Below are 18,521 nucleotides of genomic sequence, written 5' to 3'. Positions count from 1 at the left end.
GACATGTTGCCAAGGAACAGGTGGCACCTTGGAAAGCAGTGAGCCAAATACCCCATCTCAGGCCCATCCAACCAGCTTCCTTCTGGCAGCAGGGCAGCTGCTGCCTCATTTGAGTTGCCTCTTGTGCAATACAAAGTGTTGCATTTAGGTATTTTCACTTCTGGCTCAGCCACTTTTGAAAGCCATCTGAGCACTGCTCATGGACAAAAAATGAATGTCATATTTAGGTTTGGTTTTCTTAGAAGGTCCATAAAGAAAATTAAACTCCCCCCAAACACTACTTTGGATGCCACTGCTGGGACTGCTTTCTCTGCTGGCCTTGAGAACTACACACATTTGTCATCAGAGGTCAAATTCTCCTCCCAGAGAGAGGGTAGCTAAAAAACATGACACAAAAGCTACAGAAAACCATGCAGAGCTTCAACAAGTGGAAATTAGCCTTGACTTTGCAACTCCCATGCCACAGAGTTTATTGACAGGGGAGGGTCTACCTGATGGCAGAGGCACAGCCTCTGAATATCATGGATAAATAATTAGGCTCAGGCACTGAATAACTAAACACAGGTAAACAGCTTCCCTCCCCTAATTAGCATGCTCTAATTTACAAGCTACTGAAGCATGCACACAGTAATCTTCCCTTTTGCTCCGAGGCAATATGCCCGAAGGAAGCTGTCTTATCACCACTTAATTACTCCTATATACCCATTAGCATTAATGATTTAATGTGCTAGCAGCAGCCATAGTAAGAGCTTCATGTCAAGAGGGAAATATCACTGGGAACAAATGCATCCTAGATTTTCACCATTTGTCACTTCAAACTCAGGATCAGCTCTGTTGGAATCACTAGCTTGGATGCTTCACCTGCTCCCCAGTGACTGATTTTCTATGAGTTAAGAAGAATTGCTTTGGTCCAATTATTGTTTTCTGCCTTCAGTTCTCTCTCTCAGGATGCATTTATCAAGACATTTGCTGTATCTGTAACTGCAGTATCACTTTACCATCTACTCAGATAACACCAAGCTGGGGGCAGGTGTTATTTGTTAGAGGGTAGGAGAGCTCTGCAGAGGGACCTTGACAGGCTGGACAGATGGGCAGAGTCCAAGGACATGAGATTGAACACATCTAAGTGCCAGGTTCTACACATTGGACACAACAACCCCATGCAGTGCTACAGGCTGGGGTCAGAGTGGCTGGAGAGCAGCCAGGCAGAGAGGGACCTGGGGGTACTGGTTGATGGTAGGATGAACATGAGCCTGCAGTGTGCCCAGGTGGCCAAGAAGGCCAATGGCATCCTGACCTACATCAGGAACAGTGTGGCCAGCAGGAGCAGGGAGGTCATTCTGCCCCTGTACTCATCACTTGTTAGGCCACACCTCGAGTCCTGTGTCCAGTTCTGGGCCCCTCAGTTCAGGAAAGATGTTGAGTTGCTGGAAGGTCTCCAGAGAAGAGCAACAAAGCTGGGGATGGGTCTGGAGCACAGCCCTGTGAGAAGAGGCTGAGGGAGCTGGGGTTGCTTAGCCTGGAGACGAGGAGGCTCAGGGGAGACATTCTTGCTGTCTAGAACTACCTGAAGGGAGGTTGTAGCCAGTGGGGGTTGGTCTCCTCTCCCAAGTAACCAGCACCAGAACAAGAGGACACAGTCTCAAGCTGTGCCAGGGGAAGTTTAGGCTGGAGGTTAGGAAGAAATTCTTCCCAGAAAGAGATTGGCCATTGGAATGTGCTGCCCAGGGAGGTGGTGGAGCCACCATCACTGGAGGAGACTGGATGAGGCACTTGGTGCCATGGTTTAGTTGATTAGATGGTGTTGGATGATAGGTTGAACTCTATGATCTCGAAGGTCTTTTCCAACCTGGTTAATTCTATTCTGTTTCTTCTATTCTAACTATTTACAGCAGGTTTCATTGTGACTTGAGAAAATTTGAGTAGAAAGCCATTCTAAACTTCTGCATTAGCATATTTTTTTTACTAGATTCTGGTGGGCATGAACCCAGGAAACCCACTCAGGTCTGTTCCACATGTTGGTGGAGTGGGTTACAGACACTTTGCAAATGTGGAGAACTCAGGAAACTTAAAACCATTGCCCCAGCAGGTGGATGATGCATCCTGTGTGCTTTCCTCCATCAGAAAACCTGCTGTCATAAGAGTAATACTATCTATCTACAACTGTTCTAAAGAGGAACCACAGAGTGTCCCTTTTCAGCACTCTGGGCTCTTCCCAAGTCAGTAGGTTGTTTATTCTCCCAGATGAGCAAGTGGTGTCAAAAGTAATCATCTCTAATATTAATCTTCCAATCAGTGATGGAAAAACTTCTGCCCACATCGTGGAAACTCCAAGATATGCTTTAATGAGCTTTGCTGCTGAACAAAGGAACAGAGTGGTTTCTGCAGGGCACCTTCCCCAGGCACTGGCAGAGGCTGTGTGGGTCAGCCAGCAGCGAGAGCCCTTCCTAATGAATCATATGCCACGGTGGTTGCAGCACCAGGGCCTTAGGGGCTTATCCACTGTCAGGGCCTCCATGGGCATGGACTGAGGATGAAATTTAGTTTTCTATAAGCAGATCTCTGCCACCACAGAGAGGCTTTCTTTAGGCTGACAAGAAAGAAGTGATGATGTTGCTGGAATATTCCTCTTTCCTTTGGGAAACTCCAAGTGAGGTTTTCACTTCCTCTTGCCTACAGAGGCAGAAGAATTATTCAAGTCTGATTCATCATCAAATCATCAGGAGAAATTTCCACACTCTATCAAACCACAGACTTGTTCAGAACTCAAATTTATCTAAAAGAATTGATTTTTGTTCAAGACATGCAAAATATGTAATTGCCTAACAGATGCAATGCTGTTTCCCTGGAATTCCATACCTTTCCCCCCACTACTCAGGAGTACTGAACAATTCCGTTTAATTAAGAGATGCAGAGATCACTCAGGTCTTGAAAACAGGTGAGCTGAGCTTTCCTTAGGAATCAGAGAGTGGAATAGAATGGAATAGAATGGAATAGAATGGAATAGAATGGAATAGAATGGAAGAGACCTTCAAGATCATTGTGTCCAACCTATCATCCAACACCATCTAATCAACTAACCCATGGCACCAAGCACCCCATCAAGTCTCCTCCTGAACACCTCCAGTGATGGTGACTCCACCACCTCCTCAGGCAGCATATTCCAATGGACAATCACTCTCTCTGTGTAGAACATCTTCCTAACCTCCAGCTTAAACCTCCCCTGGCACAGCTTCAGACTGTGTCCTCTTGTTCTGGTGCTGCTTGCCTGGGAGAAGAGACCAACCCCCACCTGGCTACAACCTCCCTTCAGGTAGTTGTAGAGAGCAATAAGGTCTCCCCTGAGTCTCCTCTTCTCCAGGCTAAGCAACCCCAGCTCCCTCAGTCTCTCCTCACAGGGCTTGTGTTCCAAGCCCCTCCCCAGCTTTGTTGCCCTTCTCTGGACTTGTTCCAGCAAGTCAACCTCCTTCCTAAACTGAGGGGCCCAGAACTGGGTAGAGGACTCAAGGTGTGGCCTAACCAGTGCAGTGTACAGGGGCAGAATGACCTCCCTGCTCCTGCTGGCCACACTGTTCCTGATGCAGGCCAGGATGGCAGTGGATACACTCATAGCTCCCTTAATAGATGCTTGGAATGACCCCAAGAAAAATTAGTTTCTTAACCCCTCTACCTATCCTTAGGGCCAAATTTCCCATTTGGCTGCCTGATCTTCACATCAGACAAACAGTGGCACACAAAAATTACTCTCAGAGAAGGCAGGACCACAAGGTGAGAACAACTGCATTTAGTCACCAATACCTGATGGAGGTATTAAGCAGGAATATTTTCCCCAATTACATTTATAGAACAAAATGGAGATCTGTACACACACATGCACACAAACACACACACATGCATATATGCACACAAATACACACACATGCATATATGCACACAAATACACACACATGCATATATGCACACAAATACACACACATGCACATGCACTAAAGCAAAAGAGCCTTCACATTCACAGCCAGACCTAATAAATTCCCCTTCCCATCAAAAAAAGCACATTGTGGTTCTAATAGCATCTGTTGCTAGTTTAATCATTTGATTCAAGCTTGGAGAGCTAATTAACAGGAGGGCTTGATCTGCCTTCTTTGCCATTAATTCAGTCCAACAAGAGGAGCTGAAAGAGAGATCAGTTTGCACTGCATACAGCTGGCTGCTCTTAAAGCTAAGCCAAGCAAGTGAAGCTGGTTTAGTATCCAGTTCATTAGCAGCAGTGAGGTACTGGCAAGATTTGCTGGGCTTGTTAGTTCAGTTTGCATGCTTCCTAGCAAAAGCCTCCTTGTGGTGCAGTGTCAATCCACTTAGTCCTGTCCTTGCTGGCAGGCTGTGTCCTATGAGATCATGGAAGCAGCTCCCTGAGCATCAACTCCTCTCTCCAACTTTTTGGCTGTCAACAAAGCTGACTGTGGATGTAAAACCAAGAGGCACATTTCCTTCTTCCTATATCCTGGACTGGGGCTGACAGCCCGCTCCTAAATACCTGTGTTTGGACTTGGCTGGGAAGACAGAGATTGTCAATAACAAACCTGTACATTTTGAGTCTATGTCATCTGCAAACTTATTCAGAGTGCAAACAAGACATTAAAGAGAACTGGCCCCAATACTGAGTCCTGGGGAACACCACTAGTAACCATCCACCAGCTGGATTTAACTCCATTCACCACTGCTCTTCGGGCCTGGCCAACCAGGCAGCTTTATACCCAGCAGAGTGTCCACCTAGTCACAATCAAGAACTCCATCATTCCATGATCTCTGTGCCCAACAGCCTCCAGCTGATACGTCACCCCTAAGTCCTTTGGTCACAAACACATCACCCATAAGTCCTTTGGTCACAAACACATCACCCATAAGTCCTTTGGTCACAAACACATCACCCATAAGTCCTTTGGTCACAAACACATCACCCATAAGTCCTTTGGTCACAAACAGCAGGCTCAGCAGGGCCCCTTCCCTAGCTGGCTTCCTCACCAGCTGTTTGGGGAAGTTGTCCTCCACAGACTTTAGGAGCTCCAGGACTGCTCCCTCTCTGCTGTGTTGTATTTCTAGCAGACATTAGGGACAGTGAATGCACACATCCAGACCTCAGGGGTCCTCACATCATTGATTTTCACTGCTGTTGTGTCAGATAAACACACAGTGGGCAAACATATACAGGACTCTGTGAGGAGAAGATAACTCCTCATGATAGGACAGATATGAAAGGTCTCCTGAGTGATGGCATCAGAGACACCATGAAACCTGTGTGGAGATCTGCAGCTGCTGCCCCTGCCCCCACATGATGTGGCCTCAGCTGTCATCTCCAGGGCCAACTCCTGACCTGCAGACACCAGGGCTAGGCAGGCAGTGGCCTGTGGAGACCACCCCTAAGTGCAAACCTCGATTATGGCCTGTGGAGACCCCCCCTTCCTCTGGGGGGGCAGAGGAAGGAGTAAAAAAACCCAGGCAGGTTGTTAAGATGAGAGACACCTTTTTCCCCCCACAGATTATTTACAGACCAAGGCTTGATCCCGGTTTTCATACTGACAAATTCACATGATGGATACAGGCAACCCCTAGACTCTGCTGCCTCAGGCATCCTGCGATGCTGTGGTCTGTCCTCAGACAGTGCAACGTTTGGGCTGTACATTCCCAAGCTGTTCTCCAGAGTGTTCAGATTTCCTAATCTCTGGATGCTTAATGCAAGTTGTCATTCTCAAACAATGCCACAAGTTCAGGATCCAGTGTTACAGGTATAACAACAGTTTGCTCTTATTTGTATCATTCACAAACAATTTGTCAGTCTCATTCTGCAAGATGCTGTCACAGGAGCCTGGACATGCTGTGTAAGGTCCACCACCAAAAACCTGGCACAAAGCACTTGCTCAAGTGGGTATAGACATTTTGGAGATGGAGCTGATCCTCAGACAATCAGATCGGTGTTCTAGGGCTGGAGGTTGCCAAAACTATGCTGGCATTAGGGAGCGAGCTGGGTAGGGACTGTGGCTTCCTCTATCTCCCAGGGATTGCTGTGTGCCTGTGGGCCCAGAACCACACAGGAAAGTGTCCCTCTCCCTCAATTACACACATGTGTCTGCTCTTGGATTCAGAAACACATTCCATCCCTTGCTCCAGGTAACAAAAATGGCCTCAATTAAAAGACGGGATTGGCATCTGGACATCATCCCAAGCAAGTCTTCTGCCTGCCTCCAGCAACTGGCTTGATTTTCCTGCAAGGGGAAGGTTGCCAGGATGGAGCACACACCGTGGAGGGAAGAGCATTTGGCAGGAGCGCTGAAGTGACTGCCAAGTGCTCAGCTGTCTATCACTTAGAGTCAGTTCCCACTACTGCTAAGCACAACTCCCATTGCTTCCTCAGCAACAGAGAGAAGGAAAACCTCTAGTGAAATATCCTTACTATTGTCTTTTCATAGAGCAAACAGCATTAAAAAAAATTTAAACAATTATTTAAAAAAATCAACCATCCAATCAAAAAAACAACACAACAAAAACCACCCAAACCAAATAACCCTCCCAAACCAGTAAAGTCCAGAAATCATTTATCAAAACCGAATTCATTACACCTTCTCTTTGTCAACAAAAGAGCAACAGCAGTCACACAGTCACAGAATGCTCTGAGCTGGAAGGGCACTCTGCATTGCAGAGACTACCGCTGGTCAGTTTGCTCTGATTTCCTAATTCAGAGACGCAGCTCCCCAGTTAGGAGTTGGGTTAAAGCAGAGCAGAGACCAAAAGCAAAGGTCCTCGATCAGGAAGGCTCACAACTCCCTCTCAAAGAGATATCCAAGGGAGAACATGGATAAAGCAGGGAAGCGTGTGAATCTGCCTGCTTGGCAGGTTCTTTAGGAGCACCATCAGGGGAAAAGGACACAGACAGAGCTGCCTCAGCGCCGGCCCCGCCGAGCCCAGCAGCTTCGTGCCAAGGCAGCTCAGATGCGGCTGCCCAGAGGGAGCCCTTGCGCCGCGCTGCCTCCCGCAGCCCTGGCTGCCGAGCAGCTGCGGGTGCCGCCAGTCCCGGTGAAAGCCCGGGACAGACTCTGAGCCCGAGCCCGCTTGAAGGGGCCACAAGATGTCACTGCTGCTTCCACGAAGGCCTCTACGGAGGGCTTTGGAACCGAGACGTTCACTAAACTACAGATGTACTGAAGTAGCTGCTGAGGGAGGCAGCAAATCCAATGCAGACAGTTTAGAGGCACTGAGCCACGTTTACCAAAACTCTTCTCTCGAATTAATCTTGAAAGTGTCCTTCTCTGCTGTTGAGAGGAAGCAGCCTTATTTAGTATAAAATCCTTACAGTAACGGTTCTTTTAATTTCTACAGCTCCCCTGCATGAGATTTGAGCATTCCTCACACCTGAGCAGGACTGAGAGGGTGGCCAATGCCGCCTGTCCGTCCCGCACCGCCCTGCCGTGCGGCAACTCGGCTCGCCCAGCCCCCGCACCCCGCGCCTCCCGCCCCGCGCTGCCCCGCCACCTGGCGCTATCGCTTGGCCCACGGCTGCTCCTCATTCCCCGCGGCCCCGCCGCCAGCCCCGGCGGACTGCACCTGCGCGGCCCCGCCGTGCGCGACGGGAAATGGAGTCCGCCCGGCCCGCCCAGAGCCCCGCGACCCCCGCGGGCAGCGCAGGGCAGCGCCTTCGCTGCCCCGTGCCGCCGCACCAGCCACCAAACCGTGGTTCAATCCTGTCATCCAGTATCCTACAACACATCATTTTTTGAGTCACAGCCTGATTAAGTTTGCGCTTTCACTTTCCAGAATTCACACTTCAGACCCCATCGTAAAACCATGTTACCCAGACAGAGGACCAAAGAAGGGTGAAGAAACTGCTTTTTCTATTCCATATGGGAGACAAACTGGAAGACTGACTCATTTTCGATCACAGGATGTTAGGGGTTAGAAGGGAACTCTGAAGATCATAAAGTCCAACATCCCTGGCCAGAGCAGGACCATAGAATCTAGCAGAGGTTGCACAGGAACACATCCAGACAGGGCTTGAAAGCCTCCAGAGAAGGACACTCCACAACCTCTCTGGGCAGCCTGCTCCAGTGCTCTGTGACCCTCACAGGAAAGAAGTTCCTCCTCCTGTTGAGGTGGAAATCTCCTGTGCTGTAGTTTATATCCATTGCCCCTTGTTCCTATGACAGGATGCAACTGAGCAGAGCCTGTCCCCTCCCTCTTGACCCCCAGCCCTCAAGAGAAACAGTTATTAAATCCCTTCTCGATCTTCTCTGGACTAGGTCTCCCAGCCTCTCATCACAGGGCAGTGTACCAGTCCCTTAATCATCCTCCAGCTCTCTGTTGGGCTCTCTCAAGTAGATCCTTGTCCCTCCAACCTTGAAGATCAGCCTAAGCAGTCTACCATAGTGTCACCCAAGGACCATGGATCCACAGGCAGGTTCCTGCTTACACAGCAGTGCATTGGTCTCCATGGCTTCAGCCACGGATGTTCCAGAGGTTCACTATACAGACACAGAGAGCAGTAGATGCTGTTAGAAAAATCCTGAAACACAAGTTGGAGGTCTACAAGTAGACAGGGGTATCCCACCCTAACTGTCACAATACTGCCTTTTACACCTCAGAAAGAAGCAGCTTTGTTTGGGCTCCATTACTTTCATCTTGGTAAGCACTCCACATATCAGAGAAATTCTGTTGCAAGCCTGATATTCACTTGATCACACACCACAACAAAACAAAACAACCCACGAACAAACAAAAAACAGGAGAGAGCAACACACTTATTTTATCTCCATGAAGCTCTCCGGTGGTGGGGGCAGGATGGTTTTCACAGAAGCTCCCACCGCAGTTGTGTCAGAGTGGCCTCAGTCCTTGCCATGACTCTCTGACTCCGGGAGAACGCAAACCCATCAGGGTGAACACCTGGATGCACTGCCAGGAAACGAGGGGTGCGGAGATGAAACGGCTCTCAACCACCCTTCCTGTCCCCCCCTTAGCGGGGAGTCCTACGGAAATCTCTACCGCATACACGCTCAGCGTCTGCAGAGAAACCTCTCCCCACTCTGCTATCCCTCTTCCCGTAGCCGGGCCGGGCGGCTCGGGGCTGCTGCCTCTCCCTGCCCCACCGCCACCTGCCGCTCAGCGACTCCTCCTGCGTCCCGGATCCCGGCCCCGGCCCGTACTGCCGCGGCCACCTGACCCTGCCGCATGTCCGATGGCTCGTCATTCCCCGCGGTCACGAACAGAAGCGGCGCTTGCCGCGGCACCACAGCCTCACCACCCCACAACCCCACCGCCAGCCCCGCGCCCCGCTGACCTGCGCAGCCCCGCCGTGGGAGACGGGACATGGAGTCTGCCCCTTACGGCCCGCCCGCCGCTCCGTGACTCCCCTCGACTCCCCTCGACTCCCCTCGACTCCCCTCGACTCCCCTCGACTCCCCTCGACTCCCCTCGACTCCCCTCGACTCCCCTCGACTCCCCTCGACTCCCCTCGACTCCCCTCGACTCCCCTCGACTCCCCTCTGCGCCGAGGCCGGCGGGGCAGGGCGCAGCTGCCTCCCGGCAGCATGCCCCGGGGAGGCGGTGGCTCCGCCGTTCGGTGCCGCCCGGCTCCCCATGGGCTTCCCACGTTCTGTAATCACTCACCAGGTGTGCTGCCGCGTTTGGAGTCTTTGTGCAAGTACCTCACGGTTCTCAAATACCTCCTTGGGAAGGAGAGGAAAAGTACTTGACTGAAACGTTTAGAAACGTGGGTGAATTGCATGAGGGTGAAATGTAATCCTCTGTTAATCACCAAAATAGGAAACACTTGAACCGGCACACCTGCATAATACTTCATTCATTTAACCTATACACAAAGCTGTGGGGGAGATAATTTGCTTGTCTCATTGCCTCTCCTATCATTACAGGTCGGGCCCAGACCTCCAAAGGCTTGATGTATTCTCTAATTCACACTGAAAATGTCCTCTTCCCCCACCTCTCTATAAGGGTTCATACCTAACCTGAACAGTGTTTGCTGCACAGTAAAGTCCCCTTTTCTAACTAAGAAAGTAAAGGAAGGTCTGAAGCTACTCTTACATAGCTGCTTCATTCCTTGTAAGTACAGGAGTAGGGAACTTTTAAAATGGTCTTTGGAACTCAAAAAGACAGAGCCACTATTTTCTCATGGAAAGTATGTCTGATTTCATAAAAGGCACTGTGGTGGTTGCCTGCACCTCTGTGCCCTGCTAGTTACCAAAACACAAAGAAAACATTTGTATCTTCTACAAGCTTATTCTGGCATTCTGCATACAGTTTACTTTTGCCCAGAGGAGGCATCAGCTCTGAGAGTACAGAATTTGTGGAAGCACCCCACACTTTCCGTCTTGGAGAGAAAAGAGGAGGCTTTCTAAGCGTTTCTTTGAACCTGGGATTCTGTGTAGCTGCAAAGTTGCATAGAAAGAGGCAGACAAATGTGCTCAGTGTGCTCAGAGGTGTCTTTGGTGACACCTAGGAGGGAAACAAATCCCCTTCCATATCCTTAAAGGCTAAGGTGAATAATCTGGGGTCTTGACAGGCAGTTGCTTGCTTTGTTTGTGTTTGATTGTCAGGGTTTGGATTAACTGCTAGTGGTTTATCAGTCCAATATGACTCTGGTTGGCTTTTACCCTTTAACTTTGCTGAACTAGACTTTATGCTTCCTGTGCTGTAGTCTGTGAAATCTGAACAGCATTAGGGCAGCTGTTTCCCTTTCTGCTGGAATTTCCCTGGCAGTTTAAGGCCCTGCAGGGAGCTTCACCCCTCTGCTGTACAGTTTTTGAGTTTTCAGCTTCTTGGCGGTTATAAGAAATCAGAAGGAGATCTCCTGTTTTCCTCACAAGAAAATAAAATACCTTCATCAAAATTTTCAGTGTCTTGAACAAAAACAGTGGTAAAATGCAATGTTTCATTCAAAACCATTTTATTTAGGACTTGAGCAATGAGGATTTTGTTTCTCTTTACACTAATGCTATAGAAAGATGTGATATGTGAAACGTGTCTTTGAAAAGGAAACAAATCCAGTTCTTTAAAAGTCAACAAGGTGCCTTATTAGCTGTGAGAAAAGGAATCACTTTTGGTGACACAGGAACTACTTTATTGTTTTGCTGCCACGGAATCTACCCTTTTTGTCTGGGTGGAGGGAGAGAGTTTCAGAAGCATATATTCACCCAGCTCAACCACTCTGCTCCTATCCATGCCAACGTTGTCCTCTCACAAGAAATGGCTGAAAACAACAGCTTTTGCTTGCTTGAATTAAACTACGGTTTCCATACAAGCCCTTTAAAAGTTAGAAGTGGGAGGGAGGTGGTGTGACTGTGTGGCTAGTGAATAGGGGACAGGAAGGGCCATTTGGGTGCTCAAGATAATGATGGTGAATAATTGACAAGAGGCAACTTTGTCTTCTTTTGTCACAGATTAAAAAACAACTGTAAAATGAAGTAAAGCACAAGTAAGGCTTCCCAATCTGCTCTTAATCCTGGGGTGAAGATAGAAGGAAACAGTTCTGAACACCCAAGTATGTCAGGACTCGCTGCACAGGGCATACTAGGTGAGATAACACTTTCACATGTTGCTCTGAAAACTTCTTAGCTCTTCTAAAACAAGTCCTTAGGTTTTCTTGTTCATTCCTTCCATGGCAGCATGCCCAGCATGAGGGAATAAGGAGAAAACCTGCGCTGCTTTCAACTAATGGACACTCACCCACTGTGCAGAACTGCTTTGACCTATATCTTGGTCAGTAAATGTAAGGACAACGGAACAACATAGATCATCTGTGGTGTCTGCAGAGGTATAGGTATAGGTATAGGCAGGAAACCCATCATTCAATAAGCCTCTTACAAACCTGAAGAGTCAGGTAGCTTTACAGCTGCAGTGACTTGGGAATTCTTTTAAAACAGGTGCTGGAAACCACACCAACATGCAGCACAAGCCCAAAACATTGTTTCTTTGGACTTGCTTCTAAGGAACACCACAAGGTAAAACCAGCAGTAGGATATGCTGGTTCAGGCTGAAAGGCTCTGTGTGAGCCCTCTGAACCACAGTGTCTCCCAGAATCTTTCAGTGCTTTACTCATGCCTTGAACTCTGGGAGAGATGTTTTCCACTGCCATCCCAGCATACTCAGTTGTGGAGTTTTACATACTATGTGGGGCAGGAAAAGGTATTTTTCTGCAGGAGTTTTCATTGTAATAGATTCTGTGATTAGGTAGCTATCAAAGGAAAAAAACACACACCTGTTACTGTGCAAATGGAATAATGTTTTTCACATGCATTCAAAACCTGTGTAGTAAATCCTGCCTATTCAGGCAGCATCATTTGCAGCAGTGTGATGTTGGCATCTGTGCAGCAATCTTGTACCCTGCCATGTCCAGCCAAGCTTCTGTTACAGCCAGCTCCCACTGTGACAGTTTGTGTGCACAAGAATGCTTTAAAAGTAACCTGCTTACTCTGGCCTATGACACAGAATCAATGTAGACACCCTGGGCAAGGGCCAGCAGGAGGGAGGAGGCAGCAGATGAGAAATTAAGAACATTTGTGGCTTTGTTTATTTACTTTTTTGTTTCACCTGCTAGTACTCTAGAGGGATGTGAACATATCTTCTGAGTGAACACATAATGGAAGGCTAAAATAGGATTTTTTTGTAAATCATGAAGACAGGGTCTGAATGGACAAGTGCTCCTTTATAGTTCTGCCTTCTGTTCAAATTAGGCTAGAAAAACCTTTGCTGTTCCTACTGAAGTGGCAAGCCATCCAGCTGAGGTACACTGATGAAATGAGAGTGCACCACTGAAGCCTTTTTTGTGAGCATTCTGCTCCCTGAAGACAAGGCACTCACCCCTTTTGCACCTGTCTGTCTGCATCCTGTCAGCATCTCCCCTTTGGGTTTGGTGGTAAATGTGAAGCAGTATTAGGTGCATGGAAAGAGAAGGTGGGGAGCAGGGGCAATTCATGTCATGGTCATTTAATAATCTGAGGTAGAGTCCTGTTTCTTCAGTACCACTCACAAGGGCCTCTTTTATTTGGGGAATTCTGTTAAGTCTCTGCAGCTTTGCGTATCAGAGATGGGAGAGTCTGAAGCAAGTTTTCCATTGTAACTGATAGGATGCTAAAGTGGATAATAAAGGAATGTACAGCTATTTACCTGCCAGTGGAATAACTCCTTGGAAGAAAACAATTTTCAGATGTCATCTGAAGGAGGTTATCAGGCTCCTGGAAGTAGCTGAGCTACTGAACTACACCCAGGTAACCCCAACAGGCAACAGCACGTTGTGGGAGTGAATGAATAAAAAGCAGATGTGGGGGTGTGTGCTGTTATCATAGTATCATAGTATCATTCAGGGTTGGAAGGGACCACAAGGATCATCTAGTTCCAACCCCCCTGTCATGGGCAGGGACACCCCACACTAGATCAGGCTGCCCAGAGCCTCGTCCAGCCTGGGCTTAAACACCTCCAGGGACAGGGCCTCGACCACCTCCCTGGACAAACCATTCCAAGGTTTCACCACTCTCATGATGAAGAACCTCCTCCTCACATCTAGCCTGAATCTCCCCACCTCCAGCTTCATTCCATTCCCCCTAGTCCTATCACTACCTGAGATCCTGAGAAGTCCTTCCCCAGCCTTCCTGTAGGCCCCCTTCAGATACTGGAAGGCCACAATGAGGTCACCTCGGAGCCTTCTCTTCTCCAGACTGAACAGCCCCAACTCCTTCAGTCTGTCCTCATAGGAGAGGTGTTCTGCTGATAGTGACTTCTTCACAAGTAAGCAATCCAGGGTGTTTACTTTCAGTTCAAGTCTGGTTTGTTTACATTGAGTACCATTGCTGCTAACTTCCAATGAGGTGACACAAAGCAACAGGTTACAAAAGTGCCATCAGCATCCGTCCTGACAGCATCCATGTCACAATACACAACGAAGTACCAGAATTATACAAAGAGCCAAAGAAAGAGGGAGAAATATAGAGCTAATTATTCTGGCTAGAACTGAAACTGACAGTGAAAAAGAAAAGAGCCCCCCTCCCTGACCCCGAAGCCCCTGCAGGAATCCGGACCGATGCTTTGGCAGCCTTGTAGCGATAAAGCAACCACCAGCCCTTCACATGCCCAAACATTGTCTTTGTAACATCATCAATTCCTGGCTCACAGAAGCAGTGCCACCCATTAAAGCCCCTTTGTTTTTTAAACCTTTTTCTACCTCCCCAACCTGAAATTGACTTCACTTTCTTTTACATGGGGTTAATACTTATTAAAAATAATTATCAAATGAGAGGTATAGGCACCATAGACTGCTCAGACAGTTAAATGCTATAGTAATGGAGTCTAAGATATCCCAGCTCTTGAAACTCAGCTGCACTTTGATCAGAGTCATTTAAAACAAAAGCCTCAAAAAGTTGGCAAAAAAGAGCATTCCTTCTCCTTAGCATTTAGTAGCACAGTAAAGAACCAAACCCACCCCATCTCCCAGTGTTGGCTGCCGCTTCAGCTTCAGGCTTCATGGTTTGGATTTCTGCTTGTCAGTCCATTCCTGGGGTCCTGTACTCTCCCCAGGCCCCATCAGTGCTGCAGGAAACCATCAAATCCATGTACCCAGCAACATCCCCTTCCCCCCCTCCCCATCCCCTTTTCACAATCTCCAGAGTTCTTCATGTATGTTCATGCCTCGCTATTCACTAATGAGGTATTATTAGATACTAACAATGCCTGCTCTCCTATGGACATTAGCACAGACCAAGTGACACATGAAGAAAGCTCTTCAGTCAACCATTAAAAAAATATTGCACTTACTTTAACCTTAAGCCCAACCTGCACAGGAAAAAAAAAAAAAACAACACCAAAATAATTAACAAAATTAACCAAAAGTACCAAACAAAAGCCCAACACTCTGGAGCAATCTATTTTATGCACATTTAGTGTCTTTTCCTTCATGTTGTTTAGTTGAATTTGGTCCAGTATTTAAAAAAAAACACCCCAGAAGTCCAGAAATGAAACAGTTCAAAAGACACCGCAGGCTCGTTAAGGCTTTTTCTCCCCAGTGCTTCAGAAAGTTCAAAGTTCCTTTCTTTCATTGGCTGCTGCAAAGCAGTGGTCTCTCGTGGCAGAACAACTGGCTGTTCAAACCATCCTAAGGAAAACAAAATGAATCAGAAGCAAGGGAAGATGGGTGTGCTTCATGGTCTCACCTGGAACCAAACAAACACAGGGCTTTAGAAACAAGGAAAGGAAATCATTACAGTTCTCGGTGGTTTGCTTTTACCAGCCCTGAATACAGGCTGGGCTTGCACCCACCAGTACCAGCTTGCTGGGCTCTGGGACTTGGGTTAGACCATAAATGATGTGAGCAGTAGGAAAAGTGAGGCAGGTTGGGGTTCCCTTTACAGGCACAGGAATGAGGCAGACAGAGGTTAATAATGGTGCGTGTGTGACACCAAAGGTACACAGCGGAGAGGGCTGGGTGCCCACAGCTCAGCTCTCCTCCAGCTGTTTGGGAAGCCTGTAGCTTCCTGCTTCACCCAAAAGCAAATACTAAGGTTATGTCTGGATGTCTGGGTTATTACTGCTTCCTAATGAATTAGATCTCATTAGCTCACACAGCAGTGATGTACATCCTCACGGCTTGTCCTCATCAGCAGGCCTCTTGGTAGGTCAGAGCCATGTGTTTTACTCTGCAGCCAGGGACTGAGCTGGGATGGCGGTATGCAGGAGGGGGCTCAGTGGAAAGGCCAGATGGTCACTTCACTTATGCTAATGGTAGTGCCAGTTTGAGACCCTGCCTCTTGCCTGGTTCTAGATTTATGAAGAACATTTCCCAATGTTTCATGCCAGAGCTTTTGGTTGCCATCTAACCCTCCAGAAGGCTCTGTTGCCACAACAGCAATGCTGGCAGAGCATCCCCATACCTCTGCTGGCCTTGGTAAATTGACAGTTGGTAGGTGACTTGAGAATGACTGAAGATATTTAAGTCCTTCTCTCTTTTAAGCTTTGTAAGCAGTGGCAAGTGGCAGGGAATGATTAGACATGGGTTAGTTGTTTAGGTGGGTTGGATTGGTGGGTGGGTTGGACACAATGATCTTGAAGGTCTCTTCCAGCCTGGTTTGGTTTATTCTAAATAAAGATGTACTTCTAGATTCTCTTTTTCTTCAAATGATGAGTGAGCCAATAAACTCTTACAGTCCCATGGAAAATATAGCAGGCAGTGATAGGACTAGGGGGAATGGAATGAAGCTGGAGGTGGGGAGATTCAGGCTGGATGTGAGGAGGAGGTTCTTCACCATGAGAGTGGTGAAACCCTGGAATGGGTTGTCCAGGGAGGTGGTTGGGGCCCCGTCCCTGGAGGTGTTTAAGAGCAGGCTGGATGAGGCTCTGGCCAGCCTGATCTAGTGTGGGGTGTCCCTGCCCATGGCAGGGGGGTTGGAACTAGATGATCCTTGTGGTCCCTTCCAACCCTGACTGATACTATGATACTATGATACTATTATCTACTGCAAGAGGCTAGAGGGATTTTCTTCATGCTCTCCACATGAACATCACCTCAGAGGGTGATGAGGCCTGGAAAGCTCCAAACTGACAGCAAAGCTCCTGGAGCAAACATGTGTGATGCTGGCTGCTGCTGAGCAGCTGGGACACAAGGATGTGGGCATGATGCAGGGCTGGGCTTGCCTGACTTACCACCTGTGACTCTGAACTAGGACTTGCTGACGTTCTCATATATGACATCGCTGATGCAGAACTGCTGCTTCTTCTTTTGCCACATCAGCTGCACACACTGGTGAATAAAAATGTATTGTTCCTGGAAGAAAAGACCAAATGAGAGGGGAATTTTTGCACCTGGGAAAGCGCTTGAAAACCCAGATAGTTCACAGTAACAGCCTGCAAAACTTTGTTTCTCCCTCCTCAGCCCCTCAAAGTGTACAATGAGGTATCAGCTCCCAAAATAATAGCCTGCAACAGCAACAGATAGCAACTGGGGAATCACAAACTCTACCTGAGCCCTCCTGGCATCATAATCACTTATTAATTACCTGAGTGATGATGGGGGAATGGAACAAGTTGCACCTGAGATAAAGTGGGTCTGTACATTATATTGCCTGAAATTGTCTTAAGTCATTGACAAGTGTGACAGGCTGCCATTAATCCCCTCAGCAAGCCCAAGTCTTTTCAACAGGTTTGGAAAATTCCTTGTGTTGATCTATTCCAATGCATTTCTTGCATATTTAGTTCACAGGAGGTGAGAATAACTCATCCTCTCTGGAACACAACCGTGAGACTGTGGATGTAATTACCAGACCCACCTATGCAGCAGATTAATAACGTGGCAATAAACTTCATTGTGGCAAATCTTTGTCAGGTGTTCAGGAGCAAGAGCAGTCACTGGATGTGAACATGCTGCAGAGGGGTATGAAATGGATCCAATGCTACACTGATGACACTGAAGTGAACTCCCTTACCTCTGTCTGCACCATGGACATTCTGTAGGCCCTCATGTCAGACACCAGGCCCAAAACATCCACGAACTCGTGGTCACGGATGTGCTGTAAGAGCCGGTCCAGGGCTATGAAGGTTCCTGTTCGCCCCACTCCAGCACTGAAACACACAGAGGCATGAAGCTCCTGTCACAGCTTTTCTGAGATGGACACAGAGGAAAAGCAGTGGTACTGCAAAAAGCAGCTCATCAGGTGCAGCTAATCTGAGGCCAGGCAGGCTGGTTCACCTGTAGGATTCAGCGCCATGCAATCTTTCAGCCATTTTACAAATGCTGCTCTTGTTTTGCATTCCAGTGGATCACTAAGTGCCTCATCAGGAAACTAGCAATGATATTGATATAAAAGACTGTTTCCTGGGAAGAAGCTTTCAAAAGTGTGTAAAGTGCTGTTTCTCACATCAGCACCAGGAATGATAGGAGGGTGCTGACGCATTGTGCAGCAGTGTAACTGCAGCCTCCGGGGTGTGTGATGTGGCTGAGATTAAGCTTTGACTTCCATTATGAGTATGTCACCACAATGTACACAGAGTCATCCATTGCAAACCATCTGTCTGTTTCTGAGGTATCTGTTGTGAGTAGCTCTTTATATGAGGAGCCACAAGGAGGTTTGAAATCAGTTAGGAGGACTGAATCAGGAGCCAATCTGGTATATCACTAACATGGCAGCTGCCCCCACAGAGGCCAAGTAGTCAGTATTGTAATAAAAGGCCAGATGCTGCATAAAAGAGAACTCTGACAGCATATAAAACACTCTCCCTCCAAAATAAAAGGGGAAACCCCCCATATAACTGTTAGCATGTGATACTGGTACTACTGCTGTCAGAGGAGAATGCCACTCCAGGAAGCAGTGCCTTCATGCCTGTGGCTGCAGGTTGAAATCCCAGCCCCACTGTATTCAAAGAGAGGAACTAATCCTTTATCCTTAACTCCAGAGGGAACCAGCTCCAGCTAGCTTGTGAGCAGAACCCCAAAATCTCTCCTTCCAATGGTTTCCCAATGTGTTTAACAAATGGCACTCTTC

At 47.8% G+C, this 18,521-nt stretch overlaps 1 protein-coding gene across 1 annotated transcript in view; it reads right to left on the bottom strand.

The window, feature by feature from the left end:
* Positions 1-18,521, bottom strand: part of PTPRO (protein tyrosine phosphatase receptor type O) — a 233,714-nt gene that overhangs the window by 707 nt on the left and 214,486 nt on the right. The gene's annotated exons all lie outside the window — the stretch shown is intronic.

This window comes from Melanerpes formicivorus, unplaced genomic scaffold (genome assembly GCF_026170545.1).
Source record: "Melanerpes formicivorus ecotype bairdi unplaced genomic scaffold, bMelFor1.0.p_v2 SCAF_8, whole genome shotgun sequence".
NCBI lineage: Eukaryota > Metazoa > Chordata > Aves > Piciformes > Picidae > Melanerpes > Melanerpes formicivorus.
Note: the sequence above shows the minus strand (reverse complement) of the source record. Positions and strands in the feature narration are given on the sequence as shown.